Source organism: Nicotiana tabacum, chromosome 8 (assembly GCF_000715075.1).
Source record: "Nicotiana tabacum cultivar K326 chromosome 8, ASM71507v2, whole genome shotgun sequence".
NCBI classification, from domain to species: Eukaryota; Viridiplantae; Streptophyta; class Magnoliopsida; order Solanales; family Solanaceae; genus Nicotiana; species Nicotiana tabacum.
In genome coordinates, this window is record NC_134087.1 from 39616917 (window position 1) to 39625262 (window position 8346).

The following is an 8346-nucleotide window of genomic DNA, read 5'->3' on the forward strand; positions in this document are numbered from 1 at the left end:
GCCGAGTATGAAGCCTGCATCTTAGGACTCAAAGTGGCCATTGACATGAACGTTCAAGAGCTGCTAGTGATTGGAGATTCAAACTTACTTATACATCAGGTGCGAGGAGAGTGGACAACCAAGAACTCCAAGATACTCCCATATCTGCAGGCATTGAGAAAGAGGTTCACGAAGACGGAATTCCAGCATGTCCCTAGAATCCAGAATGAGTTCGCCGATGCATTGGCTACCCTATCATCTATGATACAACATCCCAACAAGAATTGCACTGATCCCATTCCGGTGAAAATCCATAATCAGCCAGCTTACTGTGCCCATGTTGAAGAGGAAGCAGACGGAAGGCCTTGGTTTCATGATATCAAGGAATATTTGGCAAAAGGAGAGTACCCAGAGCTTGCTAATCCTACTCAGAAACGCACACTTCGGAGATTGTCCAACAACTTCTTTCACAGTAGAGGAATCTTGTATAGGAGGACTCCCGATTTAGGATTATTAAGATGTGTTGACGCAAAGGAAGCATCCAGGATACTAGAGGAAATTCATGTTGTGACCTGCGGTCCACATATGAACGATTTTGTCTTAGCAAAGTAAATACTCCGGGATGGTTACTTTTGGATGACTATGGAAATAGACTGCATTCAGTATGTTCGGAAATGCCACCACTGTCACATATATGCCGACATAATAAAGGTACCTCCAAGCGAGCTTAACACAACAAGCTCATTGTGGTTGTTCGCTGCCTGGGGAATAGGCGTTATTAGACCAATCGAGCCTGCTGCTTTCAACGGACACAAGTTTATCCTGGTAGCCATTGACTATTCACCAAAATGGGTCGAAGTAGCATCTTACAAAGCAGTGACTAAGAAAGTCGTGGCAGACTTTGTCCGCGACCACATTTTTTGTCAATTCAAAATTCCAGAGTCAATCATTACTGATAATGGCTCCAACCTCAACAGCGACTTGATGAAAGCTATGTGCAAAACTTTCAAGATCAAACACAAGAATTCCACAGCCTACAGACTTCAGATGAATGGAGTTGTAGAAGCCGCCAACAAGAATATCAAGATGATATTGAGGAAAATGATAAAGAATCACAGACAGTGGTACGAGAAGTTATCATTTGCTCTATTAGGGTATCGCACCATAGTCCGCACATCACCTGGGGCAACCCCCTATATGCTGGTTTATGGTATAGAGACTATCATTCCCGCTGAAGTAGAAATTTCTTCCCAAAGGATCATACAAGAGGCTGAGCTCGACGACACAGAGTGGGTAAAAAGTCATTATGAGCAACTAGCCCTTATAGACGAAAAGAGAATGAACGCAGTCTGCCATGGTCAACTCTATCAGAACAGAATGTCTAGAGCCTTCAACAAAATAGTCAAGCCAAGACAGTTTACACCGGGACAACTGGTGTTGAAGAAAAAATTTTCGCATCAAGATGAAGCCAAAGGGAAGTTCTCTCCCAAATGGCAAGGTCCATACATGGTTCACCAGGTTTTGATAGGAGGAGCCCTCATACTCGCCTAGGCATAATCAGATGCAATCAAGCGTTACTAGGCATAATCTTTATGCTCTCCTTATATGATGTAAATTGAACTTCGCCTGACCTGATTCCTATTTAATAGGGGACACGTAGGCAACCCAATGGGTTCGGTCACAATCCAATAAAAATTTCATTTCCCCCCGCAATTGGAAACTAGGGCAAAATTTTGAGGAGGACCCTCAAAATTTCGAAGTAATTTCAGCCAATCGCCGGATGAGCAGCAGTCAGAAACGTTAACCCATCAAACTGGGGTAGAATTTTGAGGAGGACCCTCAAATTCCATAGCAGGAGAGGTTGCAATGTCCTAAACTACGTCACGGTCGTCGGTTCATCTAAAAGCTATTTTTAATTATACATTTATGTCATACTTTTACAAAATCATGCATGTTTATTATTGAAACTGCTTTGTTTAGCAACGCTACTCTAATGATACAGACGGTATCACTAGATCAAAGCCGAACGAGTCAAGCAAAGCCAGAGGGGATACAAACTAACCTTCCCCCTCGCAAAACTCACGATTTTTCTTTGGATGTAGGCACTAGGGTTGCAAAATCATTAAACATATTGTACACTCATGGAACAAACATTGTTCAAGAATACGACTGTCTGAACCGTTACACTCACCAACATTTGCTATCAGCACACACTAGTGATGTCCCGTATGTCACAATGCTCCCAGTAATCACAACGCCGCAATCTGCTATCAGCTAAGAAAACTCTACTATCATTTGTTATTTTATTTCTTACATAAGGCTACCATTCTGCCTTTCAATTTGCATAAGGCTACCATTCTGCCTTCCGAGGTTAAGCTCTACCTCCATCTATATTTGCATTGCATAAGGCTATAATTCTGTCTTCCAACTTGCATAAGGCTACCATTCTGCCTTCCGAGACTAAACGATGTCTCCATCTGCATCTGCATTGTATAAGGCTACCATTCTGCCTTCCAACTTGCATAAGGCTACCATTCTACCTTCTGAGGTTAAGCTCTACCTCCATCTGCATCTGCATTGCATAAGGCTACCATTCTGCCTTCCAACTTGCATAAGGCAACCATTCTGCCTTCCAATTTGAATAAGGCTACCATTCTGCCTTCCGAGACTAAACGTTGTCTCCATCTGCATCTGCATTGCATAAGGTTACCATTCTGCCTTCCAATTTGTATAAGGCTACCATTCTGCCTTCCGAGACTAAACACTGTCTCCATCTGCATCTGCATTGCATAAGGCTCCCATTCTGCATTTCGATTTGCATAAGGCTACCATTCTGCCTTCCGAGGTTAAGCTCTAACTCCATCTGCATTTGCATCTTTGCATAAGGCTACTATTGTGCCTTCCAACTTGCATAAGGTTACCATTCTGCCTTCTGAGGCTAAGCTCTGCCTCCAATTTTCTTTGAAACTAAGCGCTATCCCAAGCACTATTTATCTCGCTTCTCCTACGGGCTAAGCTCCGCCCTTCAATTCGCAAGACTAAGCTCTGTCTTGTCCGCATCATACTACTGCATCCTTCATGGGCTGAAACATCGCCAACTCATCCGAAGGCGTCATCGTTCAAAGGCACCATCTTCATAGCCCGAGAACACCATGTCATGGCCCGAGGATCTCTTTCAATCTTTTGCATATCATTATTCAAAGGCGTCATGGTTTGGAGGCACCATCCTCATAGCCCGAGAACAACATTTCATGGCCTGCGAATCCCTTATCATACGCTTTATGGCCCAGATCATGGTCTAAGGACATCATCCTCATCGTTCAAAGAAAACATTCATGGTCCAACAGGAACTTGCATCATGTTTAATTACGCAATATATGCTTGTATCGTTTATTGTAGGTAAGACGACAAGCAACGACTATCCTAGCGGGAGCGATCCCGCTCCAGTTCACTCAGCCATATCAAATCTAACCATTCCCGTAAATCGTTCACTCACCTAGCCCTTCATGTTGCGTCCGCTCTTGATATGACTTCACAGGTACACTTCGCCGATGAATCCAGAACTACACATGACCTGATTCCTGATTCATGTGCATGCCCAAGGTTTTCATTATTTTTTCCATAATTTTAAGGTTTTAAATTGATTTATTTTCTCCCTTTTCATCCATAAAATCTCCAATAATTATTTCCAAAATTATTGTTTTGATAATTCATCTATTGGATTTCTATATTTATTCCAAAATATGGCTAAGGTAATATTTATATATTTTTTATAATTACGTTTAGTATTTTTAAAGCTAAATTGCACATAATTGCAATATTATTCCTTTTAAAATTTAATTATATTTTATATGCATAAAATTGGATCTTGAATTTTTAAATTGCTAATTATGCATTGTAAATTATTTTAGCATTTCAAATTATTTTTCAGAAATTATCTACTATCTTTTATAAATTAAATAGTGAAAAACTGGCTGTTTAAATTATAGCCAAATTGGCTTTCAATTATAGCCAAATCGAACCCCAATTCCCAGCCCAATTTTACAATTAAAAAACCTGACCCACACCCTATTAACCCATATCCAAACTCGGAACCCACCTACCCCATTATTTCTTTCCTTTTTTAATCCAACAACCCCTTAAACCCTGCCCCATTCTCTCATTTGCACCTCCCTTGAATCCCTTCCTCTCCAAATTCTCTCTGAGACCTAATCCTAACCCTAAAACGTCGTCACCGGCATGAACCCCTCCTACGATGTTTCTTTGTCTTCTCCGACCGAACCTGGTCAAAACCTTTTTGCAAAAATAATTTCTTTCAGATTTTAGCAATTACTTTATGATTTTTAGCATGTTTAAACATCACTTGAGTCTTCCCTTTTGCTCGATTCATTTTTGTTAAGAAGTCCTAATACTTCTGGGTTCAATTTGAAGTTTGAGTCTGTTTGCGATGTGTTTGCATGTCTCTCGTGAACATCTAGGTTTCATGTATGTTCGATATGCTCTTGTGCTTCCTGCTTTAATTTGTTCTTAGAGTCTCTCTGATTTTGTTCAACACGTGTTATTTATCGTTTAATAGGTCTGACTATTTGTTTATTGATTGTTCACATAATTTATATTGATTTTGCGTAATCTCCTTAGACCTACGATATCTTCCCTGAATTTGTGATTTTTTGTTGTAATTTTGTACTGATATTTTGAATTGCTTCCTTACTTTTGTGATACTTTCCTTAGTTAGTGTTGATTCCCTGTGATTTTTAATCTCATTCGTGATTCTTTGAACTAACTTTTAGAATTAAAATTGTACTCTACTTTATTTATGTGCACAAATATGTTGTTAGTTATTTAACTTTTACTTTCCTTACTTGAAAATATTCTTTACTTAGTCCTTATTACAACTAATCAGAAAAAAAACCTCATCAGGTTCTCAACGTTAGGTTAATTGGTCAATGTCTCGCTTTCCAAATGCTCATTACTAGTAACGGTAAATAAAACGGGATCAAACCAGTGACTAGTTCAGTCGCCGGCGACCACCCTCCACCCAGGTAAGTCCCCTCACTCCTCTCTCCTCCCCATCATCCAACACTCCTCTTCCCTCTCTTTGCCCATCTCTCTCACCCCGCCTCTCCTCATTTCCATCTTGTCTTCTCCCCCTCTTACTCCAGTAAGACACAGACCAGTAGCCGGCGAGTGGGAACAACCACAGTCAGGTTTCAGGCCTGGTTGCGGTGTCGTGGCGTCACACAAACCAGATCCGTCTCCAAGCCAGGTAACCGTATACCCAACCACTTCGGCCAGTTCTTTGATGACCACCATCGTCTCCGTCCACGGTACCAGGTTCTACATTCCTATCTCATTGCACTTTGTCTTAAACACACTTTATTTAAATTTTGTTTCACTGTTAATAGGGTGTTATATACTGGTATTGTGTTACAGCCACAGTTTAATTTCTTAGATTTGACATCTGGGTATTGTTATTTTATTGTTATTTTATTATTATTTTTTGTATATTTTGCACGCGTTCTCATTACCGGTGCAGCCGGGTTCTTCTTTTGACTGTTATTTATTTATTTATTATTTAATTTACTCAAAAACAATTTAAGGTTTCATTACAACAATTTTGCTCTCCTTTGCTACGGGTGGGGCCTCACCAGTGGTAGCGGTGACAACCCCCATTGTTTTTCTTCGTGGTGTTTTGTGCGTATTTCAGGTTAGGGACTGTGGCTATTAGCGGTGAGCGGTACGTGCATGTGCAAACATAAGGAACAACCCCGGTGAGGGTGAACGAGGGGCGGCATGAGCTGGACAAGAACGTGATAGGTGGACGCAATGTTGCATATACCAAGACAATTCCCAGGTTCTACTTGCGGGAGTTGGTACCTCCTATTTGTCTTTGCCCTTTATTGTGTTAGTTAAATTGTTGCAATCTTAGTTCCTAGTAGTTTATCCATAGAATTAGTGCCCCTTTAGGTGCAACCTGTCTTTGTCTAGCTTGGTCTGTTGCCTTGTGTATGTTAGTGATTTTCCCTTAGTCTTCTGTAGGTATAGTGGCTGCGGTCTAGGATGGTCGAGTGAGGTCATGTCCTCGGGGGAAGAGGGGGGTGGGGCGGAAGGTAGGGTAGGGGTTAGGGGGTGGGTGGGAGGCGAGGGAGGCAAAGGAGACAGAGGTGTCTATAGGTTAAGAATTGGGTCATGGAACGTGGGTACACTGACGAGTAAGTCTATAGAGTTGGCGAAGATTATCCAGAAGATGAGGGTCAATATAGCGTGTGTCCAGGACACAAAGTGGGTAGGGCCGAGGGCGAAGGATGCAGACGGGTATAAACTTTGCTACTAAGGAGTCCAGAAAGGTAAGAATGGAGTGGGTATCTTGTTGGATAGGGAACTTAGAGAGTGTGTAGTTGAAGTTAGACGAGTGAATGATAGATTGATGGTTATTAAGTTGGTGGTTGGAGAGTACACCCTGAACGTTATTAGTGCCTATGCGCCGCATGCAGGCCTAGATAAGGAGGTTAAATGACGCTTCTAGGAGGGATTAGATGAGATTGTGCGCCAGGTTCCGCCTATAGAGAAGCTATTTATATGAGGGGATTTCAATGGTCATATTGGGGCGACCGCAAGTGGTTATGGCAAAGTGCATGGAGGCTTTGGTTTTGGGGAGGGGAACCGAGGAGGTACATCGCTGTTGGACTTCGCTGAGGCTTTTGGGTTGGTGATTGTGAACTCTAGATTTCCGAAGAGGAAAGACCATTTGATTACTTTTAAAAATACGGTAGCGGAGACGCAGATTGACTATCTCCTCCTCAGGAGGTGTGACAGCGAGTTGTGCAAGGACTGCAAGGTGATTCTGAGTGAGACACTCGCGTCGCAGCATAGACTTTTGGTGCTAGACGTTGGTATTAGGTTAAAGAGGAGGAAAAGGTCTGCTCGGGGAAAACCAAGAATCAGGTGGGGGAGCCTTGACTAAGGATAAAGCCCAAGAGTTGGAGTGTCGTTTGTCAACTATGGGAGCTTGGAGGAGCAGTGGGGATGCGAACACTATGTGGTCAGCGACAGTAGACTGCATAAGGGAGTCTGGGAGAGAGGTGTTAGGGACCTCGACCGATGTCTCTAGTGGGAACAAAAGAGACTGGTGGTGGAATGAAGTGGTCCATGGTAAAGTGGAAGCGAAGAAGGCGACATACCTAAAGTTTGTTAGGATCATAGGTGAGGAGGAGAGGCGAGCGTGCATGGAGTGATATAAGGTAGCTAGGAAGGAAGCTAAAATGTCCGTCACGGAGGCTAAGACTGCGGCTTATTGTCGCATGTATGAGGAACTAGGGGAAAACAGCGGGGAGAAGAAGTTATTCCAGCTGGCCAAGTTAAGAGAGAGGAAGGCTCGAGATTTGGACCAAGTGAGATGCATCAAGGATGAAGATGGTAGCTTACTGGTGGAAGATGCCCAGATTAAGAGGAGATGGCAGACTTACTTTTATAAACTTCTGAATGAAAAAAGGGACGTGATATTTTGGTAGGCGAATTGGAGCATTCTGAAAGTCACCGTGACCTCGGGCACTGCAGGCGTATCGAGGTCGAGGAGGTCATGGGGGATATGCGTAAGATGAGTAGGGGCATAGCGACCAAGCCAGACGAGATTCCAGTAGAATTTTGGAAGTGTGTAGGAAGAGCAGGTGTGGAGTGGTTTACTCAGTTGTTTAATGTTATTTTTAAGGCCAAAAGGATGCCGGATGAGTGAAGGTGGAGTACGGTAGTTCCATTGTATTGAAACAAAGGTGAAATCTAGAGTTGTAACAATTATACGGGTATCAAATTACTGAGTCATACCATGAAATGAAGAGAGAGGGTGGTTGAAGTGAGGGTGAGGATGACAACGTCTGTATCCGACAACTAGTTCGGGTTCATACCGGGTCGTTCCACCACAGAAGCAATACACCTTGTTAGGAGGTTGGTGGAACTGTACAGAGAGAGAAAGAAGGATCTGCACATGGTGTTTATTGACCTAGAGAAAGCGTATGACAAGGTTCCTAGAGAAGTTCTTTGGAGATGCTTGGAGGCAAAAGGTGTGTCGGTTCCTTATATTATGGCAATTAAGGACATGTATGATGAGGCTAAGACTCAGGTTAGGACAGTTTGAGGCGACTCTGAGCATTTTTCGATTGAAATGGTGCTACACCAAGGCTCTGCGTTCAGTTCATTCTTATTTGCCCTGGTGATGGATGCGATAACAAACCATATTCAAGGGGAGGTGTCATGGTGCATGCTATTCGCCGATGACATAGTTCTGATTGATGAGTCATGAGCCGGTATTAATGAGAGATTGGAAATTTGGAGACAGACTGTTGAGTCTAAGGGTTTCAAGCTAAGCAGAAC